This window comes from Coturnix japonica, chromosome 9, assembly GCF_054131305.1.
Source record: "Coturnix japonica strain WE chromosome 9, WE-NBRP24, whole genome shotgun sequence".
In the NCBI taxonomy this organism is placed as follows: domain Eukaryota; kingdom Metazoa; phylum Chordata; class Aves; order Galliformes; family Phasianidae; genus Coturnix; species Coturnix japonica.
Genome location: NC_140671.1, coordinates 26092139 through 26109614, shown reverse-complemented (window position 1 = coordinate 26109614; position 17476 = coordinate 26092139).

Genomic DNA, 17476 nt, shown 5'->3' with positions numbered 1-17476 from the left:
TCTCTGAGAGCAGATAATACTTCAGCAACGATGAGTGCTTGCAGAGTGCGAGCTATCTGCCTCTGCCAGCACCACTGGTGAGAAAAGGCCATTTGTCACTTTTTCAGCCTAAAGCTGCTTCTCTGCATCGTCTTTGGAGCCATGCTCAAAGATAAGACCACTGTTGGTATTCTTCTTTTTCTTTCTGGATTTCAAACTTAAAGTAAAATGTCTTCAGTTGACTGCTGCAGCCTTTGACACCTGAGCCAAACAAACAGTGCCCTCCTCTTCCAAAAGTGTCGGCTCACTGGAGACAGAAGTGGGGACAGAGGAGAGAGAGATGTGCTCATCTTAGCTGCCCTCCAGGCAGGCTTTGTCAAAGAATGATGAATCTTTTAAGGAAAGGTGTGACATGTTCCTGCTTACAGAGGAAAACACCAGGGTAATTTAGTTATTTTGGTTCCACTGATGTCCAGCAAGACTGCAAAGCCAATGAATTCGAGTCAAGCCCTGAAAAGCACTTGAAATTCTAAGGCTCCACTCAACCATATGTTGATATATGTCCTTTTGTCACTGTTAGGCAGCAGCTATCACCTGAGACTGCTCTCAAGGCAGCCACTTTGACAAGGAAACCTCTTCTTCTGAACCTCCCAAATCCAGAACAGGTCTGCAGCAAACACTACTCTCTGTTGACCAGTGCAGCTCCTCCTTCCTTCTGCTAGGTATTTCAGTTGGAAAGAATCATTTCTTTTTCTCTAGGCTAGATTAGAATAAGAAAAGGATAAGCTGATGGCAGAGATAGGTACTCCAGAAACACTCAAATGAGAACAGCCCTCCCTTGTGTGTAAGGCTATGACACTATTTCCTTTAGGTCATAATTACAGAATCGTTTGAGTTGGAAGGTGACCCTTAAAGGACATCCAGTCCAATCAGCAGCACTGCAGCAAAGGAGCTTGTATACCACAATATGCCACAATAACACCAAAAACAATGCCAAAACTTGCCTTCTGCATTGATTAGTTAAGACCTCAGAGGCCATTAAATGCATTCCGTGTCTGGGATTCTTTTTTGAGAATCACATGCAGCAGGCTTTCCTTAGATTTAATAATAATAATAATAATAATAATAATAACGAACACTTCACTGCCAAGAAATTAAGCAATACCCCAACGCAGCTTTTTAAACATACAAACCCACAGCCTTGTGCTCCCTCTGCTGACAGCACCCTGCTACCAACCCAGCCTGGTGCACTGATCGTAAAAGGGAGAAGATCTGTATCTAGTTCCGAGCCAGTGCAGGAGTTAAAGACATTGACAGCCTGGAATCAAAATCTAAATACTTTTTGTGTGTTTATCAGCCGCCTGTCTTCTTGTTGCAAAGACGATGACCTTACAAAAAGGGTTATTAGAAAGCCAGGAAATCATGTACTGCAATTCAATTTTCTCGCCTCTCCCACCAGAAGTAATTGTGTCTTTGAAGAGCTGAGAGAGGCTGAGAGGTCATTACCTTCCCCTGGGGGGCTCCAAAGGGCCAGAACAGGCAGCACTCCCTGAGGGTAATATAAAATCCAGTCTAGGGAGTCAGGGCACACCAATTTGTTTTTCAATCTATTCTACTTCAGTACAGAGCATCAGTGCAGACAGATAAGAGGAAAACAAGCAACACTCTGACTAAATTCAGTGCTCCTCGGTCTCTAAAAGCAGCAGAATACACGTCACAAAAACAAGTAACATTTTGGCTATCTGTCTGCACTGATGCTTTAAATGGAAATATAGCAGATTGAAAAACAAATAGGTGTTCTCCAGTTCTGCACAGAGCTCGTTTTCCATTACCCTTCAAAGCAAAAGCCCTGACAAAAGGGTGAAATCATACAGGGGAAGACAATCACAAACCCAAAGCAATGGCCAAAGCTTACATTCAATTCCTTATCTCATTATGCCCAACAACGAAAGAGCTGATTATCACAGAATCATAATACAGTCAAAACAGTCTTGAGTTGGGAGGGACCCTTAAAAGCCATCTAGTCCAATGCCCCTGCTGCTCTGGGAGCGGAGGGATTGAAACGTCTATTTGTAACTATGAATGTGCATAATGGGATTTATTTGTGTTCATCCCACACAGGCAAGCCTTGGCGTTGTTTCTCTTCCCTGTCCATCAGTAATCTGACCGTGCTGAGCAACGGGAGGCCCTACCTGGAGCACTGGGCCTACATGGGGGGCCCTCAGTGCAGGAGAGACTGGGCCTGTTGGAGCAATAAAGTGCAGCTTCATGCACCTTGCTGAGGTGATACAGCCAGGGAGGATGTCAGGGCAGATGATGCTTCCCTGTGTGTTGTGCCAGATGGGGATCTTCTTTTAGTCAGCTGTTAAACAGTGCCAGCTTGCAGCTGGGTCCTCTGCATGCAGATCTGGCAGGGTTCTTTGGAAGGGGCTTGTGTGAAGTGGAGGAATCGAAAGAGTTTGGCCACATTTAGTGTGGGGAAATAAACATGAGGAAGGGAAGAAAGGGAGAAGAAAAGGGGCGGGGGGGGGGGGGGGGGATGGAGAATGGAAGAGGGAAAGGAAAGGAAAGGAAAGGAAAGGAAAGGAAAGGAAAGGAAAGGAAAGGAAAGGAAAGGAAAGGAAAGGAAAGGAAAGGAAAGGAAAGGAAAGGAAAGGAAAGGAAAGGAAAGGAAAGGAAAGGAAAGGAAAGGAAAGGAAAGGAAAGGAAAGGAAAGGAAAAAGGAAAGGAAAGGAAAGGAAAGGAAAGGAAAGGAAAGGAAAGGAAAGGAAAGGAAAGGAAAGGAAAGGAAAGGAAAGGAAAGGAAAGGAAAGGAAAGGAAAGGAAAGGAAAGGAAAGGAAAGGAAAGGAAAAAGGAAAGGGAAAGGGAAAGGGAAAGGGAAAGGGAAAGGGAAGGGAAGGGAAGGAAAAAGGAAAGGGAAAGGGAAAGGGAAAGGGAAAGGGAAAGGGAAAGGGAAAGGGAAAGGGAAAGGGAAAGGGAAAGGGAAAGGGAAAGGGAAGGGAAAGGGAAGGGAAGGGAAGGGAAAGGGAAAAGGGAAGGGAAAAGGGAAGGGAAAAGGGAAGGGAAAAGGGAAAGGGAAAAGGGAGAAGGGAGAAGGGAGAAGGGAGAAAGGGAGAAGGGAGAAGGGGGAAGGGGGAAGGGGGAAGGGGGAAGGGGGAAGGGGGAAGGGGGAAGGGGGAAGGGGGAAGGGGAAGGGGGAAGGGGGAAGGGGGAAGGGGGAAGGGGGAAGGGGGAAGGGGGAAGGGGGAAGGGGAAGGGGGAAGGGGAAGGGAAGGGGAAGGGAAGGGAAGGGAAGGGAAGGGAAGGGAAGGGAAGGGAAGGGAAGGGAAGGGAAGGGAAGGAAGGGAAGGAAGGAAGGAAAGGAAAGGAAAGGAAAGGAAAGGAAAGGAAAGGAAAGGAAAGGAAAGGAAAGGAAAGGAAAGGAAAGGAAAGGAAAGGAAAGGAAAGGAAAGGAAAGGAAAGGAAAGGAAAGGAAAGGAAAGGAAAGGAAAAAGGGAGAGGGGGGAGGAAGAGGAAAGCAAAAGGAAGGAATGGAAAGGAATCATATGAGTGCAAATTGAGGTATTGCCGTTTGTGTTTTGAAGCCTGGAAGAGGGCTATTTGCTGCCATCTATTGATAGATGGAGAAGAAGGCCTAATGAGCCATCTCATTTGCATGAGCAAGTGTTAATTTCTGGATAAATGCATAGGGCAGAGGGATAACAGCCTCGGCTGTGTAGCTTTGACACCAGGCTATTGTGTGAGCTGGTAAAGAGCAGCAGGCAGGCAAGGATTGGGACTGTGTGTCCTGTCTACTGTCAAGCCTTCTCCACGGGGATGTGAATGAAATTCTGAGGCTGGCATGTGGTCAGGCAAATCACCTTGCAAACAAATGGGTATTAATTAAGAACCCATAATGTCATGATGAGATCCGCTCTGTTCTGGGGCCTCTGCGCCCTGCCAGGGAAATGCCTTTGGCTGAGATCCTCAGCTGTGAATGGCACAGTCTGCAATTGGGGCCAGTAGGATACAAATGGTGTTGCTGCAGCAGGTTTCAAGGTCACTTCTGGAGGATGCAAGTAAGGCAGACTTGGCTGTTTTCTTGTAGGATTACAGAGAAAAGCTCCTTAAAGAGATGCTCAGACCGCAGTCCATGCCAGCCTCATGCAACACGCTGTCTTTGCTAGAGCTGTCCATTCCAGCTCCACCAGTTTTCTCACAAATGCATTTGCTGGTAGTTTTCATAGAGTGGCATTAGAATCATGTGGGCTGGAAAAGATATTCAGGAGCAGTGAGTCAAACCACCAACCTGACCTAGTAAATCCCACTACTACACCATGTCATCCCTCAGTGCCACAGCCACACATTGCTTAAATCCTTCCAGGGATGGGGACTCCACCACTTCCCTGGGCAGCTCATTCTGATGCTTGACTACCTTCTATCTTGAGGTCTAATCAATGGGGAAGGAACTTGCAGCACTGCAGTGCATGAATGTTTGGCTTGCTGTCTATGAGCCTGTCTATATGGTATCTGCTTTGTGCCACAGTACTTCTATAGAACATCTGGAGCTGCCATGGGATAGCAGCTTTTCAACTGAGATTACAGAGTGGAGGAAGCTGAATGCCCATCGCTGCCCAACTCAAAGCATAAGATGATGAGGGGATGGATGAAAACAGCTCTGGAACCTCTGGAACTGAAATACACGTTTGGTAATACCTGGTTTGAGACTGGCTGACAGGATGACAGCAGCCTGCTGACAGAGCAGCTATAGTCTCCTGCCTTGGAGGTGATGGATAGTTTGTGGAGATGACAGGGCAGGAGCATGATGAGAACTGATGGTTAAGATCAGCAAATATCTGGCTTCAGAGAAACGAGACAGGCTTTCCATAAGGGCTGAAGGAGTTAGAGGGGACAGTCCCGTGATTCTCTGGCTACAGGGACAAAAACAGACTTGGAACAACTCAGACTTCCTTATCTGCCTGTTTCTGTCCCCTTTGCTGCTTCACTCAGACGACTTGGGGGCCATGCATTGCAAATTAAGCCAAAGTTGTGTTCCAAGCTAAGAATAATCTCCCCCAGATGAGGAAGAAGGACAAGAAAACAGGGACAAGAACAGTGTCCTAATATACCTTTTTCAGTTCCCATCACAGTAACTCTCTGTTGTCTCTTGGAAACATCTTAACTCTCGTCCAGCACAGACTTCCAAATCTGCTTTGACCCCCCTCATGTCCCTTAGAGCATCTCTTGGTGACATCTGGGTCACTGTAAGACGGAGCTGCAGCCGTTTCGGCTCAGCACAGCAAGGACAGCAGAGATTTCTGTGCCTTTTCCTGATATGAGAGCAAGCTCAATGCCATGCAACTGCAACTCCCCCCCTCCCCTCCCTCCCAGTTCATAATCTGCAGTGCAGCCTTGATGGCAGCAAGCCCTGGCTTGCGGCTTCTCTTCTGAGCGCTTGAGGGCACTGTTGGAATTTGGAACGAGGTTGAAGGATTTGTTTCCTGCCACACCGTGCAGAGACACACATCAGGTTGCCAGGACTTTGGCTTCCACTGGAAGCCTTGCTGCTTGCAGGGGTATGTAACTTTGGCATGCATGTGCTGTCTCAGGCAAAAATACCAGGTAATTGAGGCTTCTTACATCTTTGTTGTTTATTTTTTCTGTAAGCATTTCTCCCTTCCACTTTTAACCTCAAAGCTTCTCTTGAAGGTCTGATTTTAGGGAGAGGAGCACATTGCACAATCAGTTCTTGGGAGGAAGCAGACCATAAAAGGTCAGATCACATAGAGATATGCTTCACCTGCACAGATACTGAGTGCTGTTCGTGCATGGGCTTGTGTGCAAACACAAATCTCATCGCTGTCAGCCTCCAGAGGAGCCAGCAGAGCAGGCTGTGCTCCAGGGTCAATGCTACAACGGCTCAGAAGGAGTGAGTGCACACAGCACTCTGCTGAGAAGCTGTGCCAGAGTAATTATTTACATGTGCTGGCATAAAGTAATTACTAATGGAGCGGAACACCATGCACAATCCCTCCAAGCTGTCCCAAAGGAGGCACTGGGAGGTACTGAGCAAAGTGCACTTTCAATGTACCAAACTTCAGATTCCCTCCCACCTCAGTCCTCCCCCCTCCTCCCAGGGGAGCAGAGAAGTCTCTGTCACCCCTTCTATCCCATCTTCTTGCCTATGCCAGCACGATCCAGGGCAGTAGGTTGCCCTGTTATGCCATCTAAATCACACACAAAACTCACTTTGATGAGGTCTTTTGAAGATGATGGCATTCACATTAAGAAGCTGGGGCTGTAAATTGATTTGTGCTATTTCACTGCTGTGTTTCTCTTGTTGTCTTATAGGTGCACCTCTGGCACAACTACGTGTACCCAGAATGACTTCCTAACGCCCTCAAGACCATCACACTTTCCAGAGTGCATCTTCAGCTTCTCCATCAGGTCTGTGACCTGATTCACCTCTAGAAAATCCAGTTCCCAGGTTCTGTGGTTGTTATCGCTGGGATCACTTGTCTGGGATCTGTTACCAAAAGTGATCAGGTTTCTTCCTGTTCTTTCACAGACAGGTCAGAATTTCAGGAGATTCCTTTCAGGATGGGGCTTAGCCCTTATCTTCAGCTGGGCATCAGTGTTCAGCCCTGCTGCCCCTCCAGGCATGACTTCATCCCCAGCTCAGCATGCCTAGGCATCTGTCCATGATGTCAGCCCCTAAGTCCCCCAGTATTAGTGCCTGGCCTCCTTTAATCCAAACCCCACCCAGAATGTAGCCCGGAACTCACCCCCCACGTGCTGTAGGAGTAGCTGCTATCTATCACTCTGACTATTTGTGAGCTCACCAACCTTGCAGTACAAATTAGTGTCTCACCTCCAGTACCCCTTCCTGTCAGAAGCATCCCTCGAGCCTCTCCTTCCAGCCTTGTTGGTTCTCTAATAAAGCAAAGGACTGCAGATTCATATGCATGTGTGGTATGAGGCAAGCCCATCTCAACTCAGCTGATCTCCCAAGCTCCTCAATAGCATCTTCTTCATGGTGACCTGGGATCACTGGGTGTATGCGCTGTAGTGAGCAGGTGGGTTCATTGCCTACCAGAGGGCACTGAGCACCAGACAGTTCCTATCACTACTGCATTTTTCCATCTACTGTATTCCCTTCTGTCTGCTACACAACACTCAGCCAGCATGTCTCAAACACCAGCAGCTACTGCTTGTTAGCAATCATTTCTCATAACTGTTAGCCTTGTGACATTTCCTTTGTGTTAGATCTGCTTCTCCCCTACACATTCCTCTTTACTACCTCAGCAGGCTCACGCTGATGCAGACTTCCCTGCTCCAGCATCACAAAGTCTATTTCTTCTCCCATCTCGTAGGTAAAAAGCCATATCTCCATGCTCTGGTGACAGCACCCATCAACACCCCTCTCAGCTGTTCTAGTGCTTCATACACCATTCCTGGCCTGAAGGCTCTGTTCTTCCAGAATTCATATTCCCATTTAGATAATAAAGGGTTTTTTCTTTCATTATCCCATCTTTACTCCCCATGGCCAGCTCTGCACATGGCCTTTTTTGCCTTCCATACATGTGCACTGGTTTGTCAGCGTTCCAGCATCCTCGGTGGTCTGGGTCCCTCCATTTGTCCATTTGCTCTGTTTCTAGGTGCTGATTTGTTTTCCTATTAATCTCCCTCCCTCCCTTGCTGCAATTCTCCCAAGACAGACCACAGCCAATATGTTTCATGTATCACATGCTGCATAATAACACAAGGGAAAGGGACTCCACGCCTGTAACCCAGTTCTGAGAGCTATTTCCAGGGGTGGCAGGTGCTGGCGGGGCTCCAGCCATGTGCTCTCATGCTGACTTAGCTGCTCTCCCTCCCAACTGCCCCCTGGGGCACATGTCCCTCCGCACGTCCCACCCCAGTTGCTGCATGGGCCATGTTCCTGTTAGGGCAGAGCCTCCTGCCAGTCCCCTTTTTGGCCCTCAGCACACACAGGCTGCTGCATGCCAGTGCTCCCACCACAACGTTTTGCTTTCTCTGAAGGTGCAGAGCATGGAGACTTCCACTGTTGCCAACTGCAGAGGTAGCACTATGGATTTCAGGGTTGAGCTGCAGAAAGAAAGGCTTGATGTTCACCACCACTCAGCCACACAGGTAGACTTGTGCCCCACATACCTTGGCATGGGAATAGTCCTGCTTCCAAAACCCCATCACACAGGAGAGTTTCATCTGTAGTGCCTCAAACACTTCCAGAGGGTCATTTCACATCAACTGGGACCTATTCCCTTAGGGTCAGTGAAGACACAGTAGGGATGGTCCTTATGGTAGCATGCAGCAAGGTGGGACCTACCCCCAGCAACCAGCAGCCTGCATGCCATCCTTTCAGTATCTTGGTAGGACATTCTGGGAAGTGGTGTTGCATAGCTGGCTCTTTTATCAGGGAAAATCAGCATATGGAGTTGCTGGTAATCATTTCTCTATCATCGTGCCACAGCTGCTTGTCCCTGCCATGTGCTGACACAGTTACTCGTGCTAAAGATTGAGTTGTGGTGGTAAATATAACCCAGACCAATACCTCCGTCTGCTCCCTGTCGCAACCCACACTCAGGTGAATGGGGGCAGCGGAGGGATGTTGAGAAGAGGAATTATTACAGTCACCTTCATCACATTCTGAGTTACTCCATCTGTAGTGAAGGTGCAAAGGGGCTTCCAGTTTGGCTACTGGGGAATGGTTGCTGACATGATCAGGTCTCAGCAGTCACTCTTTGCTGACTAACTTGTGGACTGAAAGACTGCAAATGCAGTTCAGAAAATGCAGCTCACAAGGAGTATTTTTCTGCATTTTTTTTCCCTACTGGCTCAAATTTGGGTCATTTCTAAGGCTCCAGATGTGTGTAGGGCATATTCCTGGGAAGAGGAAAGCTGATGTGCAACCTTCTGAGTACAGGAGCCCCATCAGCAGACGTGGCTGACACTATTAATGCACAGAGACCCAGCCCATGCTGCAGCAACCCTGCCTGACAGCACAATTCCCATACAAATCACCAGGTCACAAAGGTGACGGTGCTTATAAATATTGATCCTGACTTTGGGGAAGCTGACTGTTTCAAAGAGGGAGGCTTTTCCAACTAGTATTAAATAGAGATGTCGGAGTTATTTTGGGCTCTGTCAACAGCATGGGGCTGTGTGGCTGTCCTGCATGCAGTACATCAGCCTGGTGGTGCTGCCTGCTGCTATCTCCTCCTTGGCACTTCAGAAGGAGATCTGTGCCCTCGAGCTCCAGCAGCTCAAGGCTGTGCCCACTGCCTGGGGGAGTGTGTTCCATGCCCACCACCCTCTGGTGCAGATGCTGCAGGAATCAGCATTGAAAGCTTTGCTGAAATACTTACAGGTTGCATCCATGCATTTCCTTTGGTCAACTAACTGGGTAGCCTTGTCATAAAAGGAAATTAAGTGAGTGATCTCCTGGGATGGGGAACCTCCAGAAAGAGGAAGTGTTTCAGTCATGGTAAGTGGTTTCAAATTCAACCACAACATCCAAACTCGCCATCCTTGTAGATCAGAGCTCCCAGCTGGAGCTAGAGGGACACCCTATGACCTGTCCTGGGGCCCCATGAACCAGGGGTCTTCCTCTCCATTGTATTTTAGAGACATAAGTTGGATTTGGGTCAGCATCAGGAGAAGAAATGCCGTATCATCTCTGGACAGAAATGTGCATTCATTGCATCACACAAGTTTGGAGACAGACAAGGCTGTCAGCTATCTATTCATTGCAGTGGCCCATATCCATAATAGCAAGGTACAATAAATTAGCCACATCATGTACTGTGATGCCTAACTGGGTTCCTGAATCAACAGCAGCCAGGTCCCTACAGCCCTTCTAGGCAGAGGTAGTAGAGCTTGGGAGGAACCAGCTCTGAGCTCAACCCCATGGAGAAGGGCAGGGTTAAGGCCAAACTTAGCAGGTGCTATGACAATAAGCACTGGGCTGGCACATACCCATCCAATCTCTCCTTTCTTATTGAGCTCTACATCTCAAGTACAAGCAGTGTTGCTCAGGCATCAGTACTGGGAGCAGTGCTATTTAACATCTCAGCTATAAAAATGGACAGTCACAGACAGTTCTGTCCTGGATTCCCATGGCACTGTAGGCTGTCCTCCAGGACTCCCCTTCTTCTTGCCTTGACCCAGGAAGAAGGTTTTAAGTACAGGTAGTGGCTGTGCACAGGGACTCTGTTCAGCACATACTGCAGCCAAACCAAGAACTTGTTTGTCATTTCTCAGCTGCTCTGCTGGCTTTCACTGAAGATGTTGCTCTTTCTGCCACAGGGAGAGGATCCCTGTGGGTGGGTGGGATTTAAGGGTTAGCAGAAGGGAGTAACATGGGGCAATGGAAATTCAGCCTTAGAGTGAGTCAGAAATGTGAGTCAGCAGGTCCCAAAGCACAGACTGTGATGTCCAGCCGTCCTGAGCCAACGTGCAGGGAGAGGTCAGTGTCCTGCTCACACTGCACAGGATCTGCAAGGAGGCAGCCGAGCTGCTGAGCCAAAGGCCTGCATCTGCCAAGGGGGATGCAGATATCACAGATATCAGTGGGTACCTCCTCTCCCACCACCCCCTGTTCCTGTGTGTCCACAGCACCGTGTCGCTCAGTGCCACATGGTCATGGTGGGGATGAGTTAGAGTTGGACTGGGTGACCTTAGCAGTCTTTTCCAATCTTAGTGATTCTATGATTCTAAGCAACACTAAAAAGGTTGTAAGGTCAGGATTGGTGATCCTGTAGAGGAGGAAACTGAAAGGGATGTGAATAAAAGTTGCAAAATCAGCACAGTGAATCAGGTGAACATGAAATCATGGACAAGAAGTAGGGTCTTGGTTGGAACTGGTTGGATATCACTTTGAAACTGAGAAAAGGAAAGATTTCTTCATGTAGTGAGTAAAACTTTAGGAATTTGCTGCCATGAGAGGCTGTCAGCACTGCTGGAAAGGGATTAGACCAGTTAATAAAAGGAGGTCCATAGTGGAACATTGAAGGAACTGGCAGAGGTGTGCCCTCTACTGTACCTAGACTGTTTAGGCTAGATCCTAGTCTGTCAGTGTTAAGTATGAGATGTTCAAACTGCAAAAGTCTCACCCCAAAAAAGCATCTCTTACTGTCTTTGTTGTACACAGGGCAGATGGGCTGTCACTCAGTCCCAGTAAGGCACCCTTACGTTCCTATTCCCTCTCCTGTTCCAGTCTTCTCATTTATGTTCTTCAGGACTGTACTCACTCTCCTAACTGGTCATCTCAGCAATGGGAGAAGGCATTACAGGTTAATACAGCAATTACTAAATGTCAGAACTGACCAACGCCCAGATGGGGGCCCAGGAATGGAACTGAATACATAGAATCACAGAACACCCCCAGGTTGGAAAAATTCCTTCCCTCAACCTGATCCACCTGAATCACACATGAACAGGAGGCATGTTGTGAGGCTCAGGCACATCCCAAAGCATCTTTCCCAGCCAAGTAATATGGACTTTACTGCAAGTACCACATTAGAAGAAGGTGCTCATTAAAGGTACATGGAAAGCAGATTGCTTACCTGATCACAGTAGGGATGGGTGAAATGGGTTGGGCTGGGATAGGAAGGATGCTTCATCTCTTAGTTCCCATTGTATTCTCAGTTATCAGAGAAATGACATTTCAGGTACAAAGACACAATGCTCCATCTGACTGTCTAGAAGGCCTTTTATCCTCATAGTGCTGTGATCTTTTTAGACTCATGGCACCTGGAGAAGGGTCTCATACCCATTAAGACAAAGCCATTTCTGTGTTCTAATTCTTCTGTTATGACCCAGCAATCATATGTTGTTATGACCACAGAATGTGCCTAGAGAAGTAGCAAACCCACAAATACCTCCAGGCTGAAAGCAGCCCATAAAAGACTCTTAGAATTATGGAATCACCAAATCATAGAATATCCTGAGTTAGAAGAACCCATAAGGATCATTGAGACCAACTCTTCTGCTGCTCCAGCTGTGATCTAGCATGATTTCCATCACTGCAACCACCAAAGATACTACATGATATTGATCCCTCATAGAGGCAGGGGGGGGACTCCCAGGATGAGCATGTCTGTTTGCATATGTGCTAATCCTCCTGGAGTAAAGGAGCTTCTGGGCAAGGTGCATCTGGGAAGGGAGGCAGATCTGAGTTGCCCATTGACACTAAGAGCTCTGAGATCCATAGAATAAGAATGGTTTGAATTGGAAGGGATCCATAAGGGCCATCTGGTCCAGCTCCCCTACAATGATCAGGGACATCAACAGCTTCTGCAGGTCTTTGAGCAGACATTGCCAGGAGAAGATCAAGATTGTAATTTTTTCATACTGTGTTTTCTTCTAGGAAGTCTATTTCCAGTTTTGTCCTGAAAAACAGATGCAGAAGTAACCAAAAGAACAGATGCAGTGAGCCAAATGAAGAAAGAATCAATGTAAATGAATGGAATAGAGATGGGAACTTTTGGAAGACATTTATTAGCCTCAGGTAGGACAGTACACAGAGAAAACACTGCTTTGTGCTTGTCTGGCTTTACCAGTGTGCCTGGGAATCAAGCCTGGCCTTACCACCACGTCACCATGGGCTAAAGATGGAGCATCTCTCTCTTGCCACCACTGGTCATTTCAGGTTCATTTGCAGAGGAGCAGCCACTCTACTTTTCAGGGCTGTGTGCAGTGGAGAGTTTATGAGGTCTCTGGGCTCCTTGTTCCAATGGTCAGCTATTCCCATTGTTAAAAATAGTCACTTGTGAAAATAAGTGAAATAGCCCAACAACCACCAGCTTTGATTCCCAATCCCAAATCTTTTTCTTTGTCTGCCCTCTTAAAGAGCCCTGTGCACTCTGAGTATTCCCCCACATCATTTCTCACAGACCATGATTAAATCACCTCTTAAAAACTAGATAAGCTAAGCAGATCGTATTCCACTAGTCTCTCACTACAAATAATTTCTAGCCCTGGGATAATTTGCTACTTCTTTCCTGAGTCCTTTCCAAATGTTCAGGGTCACTCTCAGGCATAAGCACTAGACCTGGATGTGCCATTTTGGTGATAATGTAATTAAAATCACACACAGGAGCTATGCCACCTCCATGACATTTCCTGCTTGTGTTTATCAAGATCATATTCAGCCTTGCAGCAGCATTGGGAGTTTCTGTTCTCTGAATTTCAGTTGAAACCCAAACGTTTTCTAGAGGTGCTGCTTTCCATGGTCCATCACTCTGTGCCCTGCACATCTGGTGTAAAGCAGCCATTAAATGTTGACTGGAGCATCACTAGGCATTCATGGGCAGGTTGGATGGGGCCCTGGGCAGCCCAATCTGGTGGGCGGCAACCAGCCTATGGCAGGAGTGTAATACTGAATGGGCTTTAAGATCCCTCCAACCTGAGCCATTCTGTGATTCTCTGTTTCTATTTTCCTGTATTTCAGTGCCTCACTACTCCAGCTTGACTTCTTCCTATGCCACCAAGTAACCATCTGTATTTTTCTTTAGATAAGATTTTATCCCATCCCAGGCCATCACTCTGAGCTGTCGTTAATCCTATAAACAAACTTTTCCCATGAAGTTCTTGTGCTCACAACTTCCTAAGTCGCTTCTGACCAGGATAGAAAATGTCTGCAGACCAGGTGACTCGTTCCAGTTCTATAATGTGAAGTCAGGTATGTCTAAAATGAGACATAGGGAGTTATGGGGCCCCTTAATAAAGCATTTAGAAACATATTTAATGTCAGCAGGAGGACCAGAGCCCCAGAGCCACCTATGAGCCTCTCATTATAGAACAGAATCATTAAGGTTGGAAAAGATCTCTAAGATGATCCAGTTGAACCCCAACCCAGACCCACCATGCCCACCAACCACATTCCTCAGTGCCACATGTCCATGGCTTTTGAACATCTCCATGGGCAGGTGACTCCACCAACTCCTTGGGCAGCTGTGCCACTGCATCATCATTTCTGATTGGAAATTACCAACCTGCTTGCTTTCTTTAGGGGTAAGACGAATCCCTGGATGTCTCCATCGTCCCTCTGCAGGAAACAAGCACCCCTGAGGAGCAGCTACTTTAGATTTTCTGTCCTTTGGTATCAGTATTTCCCCCCCTTCTTAATGAAGCAACAACAAGGACTGTTGGGGGCCAGGAAAGCCATGCCACTCTGCAGCCCCCAGAACAACCCTGGCAAAAGGACTGAGAAATACTGTCACTCCAGCTGAGGTCACATTTGCAGCCTATCTTTTTTACCCAGCAACTTCAGATGGAGAAAATGGAAATCAACACTGGAACAAACTCACAAGTTATTCTCCAGCCTGTCGTTGCCCTGAGTCAGATGGAGACAAACAGAGAGCCTCTACCCGGCCGAGATTGTAATTGGAGTGATGGAAAAGACCATTAGGTCATCTGGGCCATCTGCCCCCGCCTGTTCTCTGCTTCATGTTATCTAGTGCTTAGCTTGGAGTGAGTCAAGTGATGCAGCTTCCAGTTTCCCACGGGAGACTTTTCCTAATAAAACTAATAGCTGAGATGGAACCGTTTCCTGATATTCTGCCTAAATACGCCGTTGCTCACATACATCCCATTACTCCCGCTGATCCTCCCATGGGGCCCTCTGAAAGCACGTCTCTCCTTGGTGTTCGTACCCATCACATTCCTGCTGACAGTTCATGTTTTATTTTTGCTGGGTTACCATCTAGGCAAGCTACACTTCATGGTACTGTGATGATGGCCCCCGAGCCAAAGCCTCAAATAGCTTTCTTCATCCTTGGAGCCTTTGGTCTCCTCCTAAAAGTCTGTTTTCCCAGAAATTCTGCACAGGGAAATATTCTGGAGGGGGTTTCTTGTAAAATATTTAACTTTTAACAACAAGATGGAAGACAAATGGGGAGAGAAGGAGAAAGAGTAAGATATCTACACCGACGGAGGCTTCATCACCCTCCACAACTCCTGAAAGGAGGTGATTAGGTGGAGTTGGACTCTGCTCCCAGGTAGACTCAATAGGAGGAGAGGTGATGGCCTCAGGTTGTGCCAGGGGAGGTTCAGATTGGATGTTAGGAAACATCTCAGCAAGAGTGGTAAGACAGTGGTACAGGCTGCCCAAGGTTGTGGTGGAGTCACTGCATGATCTTAGAGGTCTTTTCCAACCTTAATGAATCTATGGTTCTGTGTCCTCAGGAGCAAGAGATAGCTTGGAAGCTTCCAGAGGACCTCAGTACATATGCTTGACTTCTTTCCCTTTCACTGAATAAGAGGATTATTAAAATAAGAGCAGCTGTCCATGAGGGTGGGGAGACCCCTCTGTCCCCAGGAAGCCCATCCTGCAGTCCTGGAGGGAAGAAGAAAGCAGAATCCTATGATGCTGTTTTTAATACCCACCGGTGTCTGCTGGGGTTTGGTGGTAGTGAGGTGTTTGATGGGATGAAGTGATGTATTAAGAGGAAGAACCTGCTCCCTGAATGAGTCAAGGGGGACAGAATTGTGGGATCTATTCCAGAAATGGCTTTCAAAGCATTTCTTACCATAACTTTCAGTCTCTGAGCTGCACTTGTACAAACCCAGCCATGTTGACCCAGTGCCACAGGCTTGGGAACGATGCAGTCCCCAAAGGGAAGAGTGTCTTGCACAGAGCAGAAGGAGCTGCAGTCCAAGATGGTGCCTCTGTGCAGGTCAGATAAACAGAGCCAGCCCTGCAACAGGAAATTAATTTAAATTTACAAGAAATAATTTTTGCCTTGGTTGAATGAGATGGGAGATCCTCCTTCTGTTCTTCATTAAGCAACAAAGGGTGAAACCAACAGCAAATTGTGAGCAAACCACCCAACTGTGGCCCTGAACTCCTGAAACATCTTTATTCACTTAATCTGGGATTCAGGAAATTCTCGTCCAAGCCGGTTTTATTGGGTGGTTTGAATTGAGCTCTCAGCCTCCCAATCAGTAACAGATGAACAATTTTGCATAACATTTTTTTTTTTTCTTGTGGATTTTTGGCTCTGCTCCGTCCTTCCTAGAGGCTGAGCCGATGAAACATGGATGTTGATCATCCTTTCTGAGAAGCCAGACTTGCTCCAGTTCTGGGAATGGCCATAGGCTGCCCAAGAGGGAGATGCATAGAGCCTGAGCAAGGCCAAGCCCCACCTTTCTCTGTGCACCTCCATTGAAGGCTCTTTTCCAATCTCTCCCCATCCCATTGGCAGTGAGGCACTGGCACAGGTTGCCCAGAGAGGTGGTGGTACCCCATCCCTGCAGACACCCAAGGTCAGGCTGGAGGGGCTCTGAGCAACTAATGGAGCTGTGGGTGCCCCTGCTCAGTGCAGAGGGTTGGAGCAGGTGGCCTTTAAGGTTCCCTTCCAACTCAAAACATTCTACAATTCCATGATTCTATGATTCTGTTGTCTGCCATGCATGGGGACCTGAACCAGAATGGATGTACGATCATGAAGCTCATCCCACAACCAAAGTGATGCCAATCCCACAGCTCTACGTGACCCATGGGACACACTGGAAGAAAGCAAAACAAGAAGGGCACGACCCTGGAAAAAAAAACATCTGAGTAAATCCCAACCCTCTGGCAAGGGGCTGTGCACACTCATATGCATGCACCCACATCGGTGCACACGTGCAGTACTTGTCAGCATCTCTCTGCCTCCACCCTTGCCTCCTTGGCTGCCCCAAGCTGCCAGGACTCGCTTGAAGGCCAGTCAGGAAATGAAATAGGTGCGATGCAGTGCGGTGCTGGGGGCCCGGGCTGCCCTCTGTGGGTGGGCTGCCTCACCTGCTGGCAGCCCCAGACGGCCCCGCCGGCCCTTGGCAGCCCGTTGTGCCGTATGATGTTGCCGCTGGATGTTTCGGGGCTGCCAGGTCCCAGAATAACCTGGGCCAGGGCTGGGGGAAAACACTTGCTCAACCGATGTGTTTGCTCAGACGCTTCAGCTCAGGCTTTTATTATTATTATGCCTCCGAGATCTGGGGCTTAGAGGGGGATTTGCTGCCATGTGCCTGACAAAAGGAGTGACCTCAGCGACACCGGAGAGTGGAGAGTGTGTAAAACCTTTCTGGGCTCTGTGTAGGAGTACTGCTTCCCTTCCTGGCTGCTCCCAGCTCCATCTGCTCCCTTCACGCACAGGTTTCTCTTGTAGTCCCTTCAGGGTGGACAAATGGATGACATTATTTGCCACAGTCCTAGACCAGTGTGCCCTGAATTTAAGCACACAAGTGATTCCCCTCACTTTGCAGGGTCTGTGGCTTCTCCTTTCCATTGCTCAGGGAGCCCGGTGAAGACCAACCAGGGAATCATCCCATCTGCATCAACCAGCGAATCATAGAACCATAGGATGGCTTGGGTTGGAGGGAACCTCAATGATCATAGAACCATGGGATGGTTTGGGTTGGAAGAGCTGGTTGCCCCCACCAGATCAGGCTGCCCATGGCCCTGTCCAACCTGGCCTTGATCAGCGCTAATGAAGAGCTTCTCCAGTGTGCAGG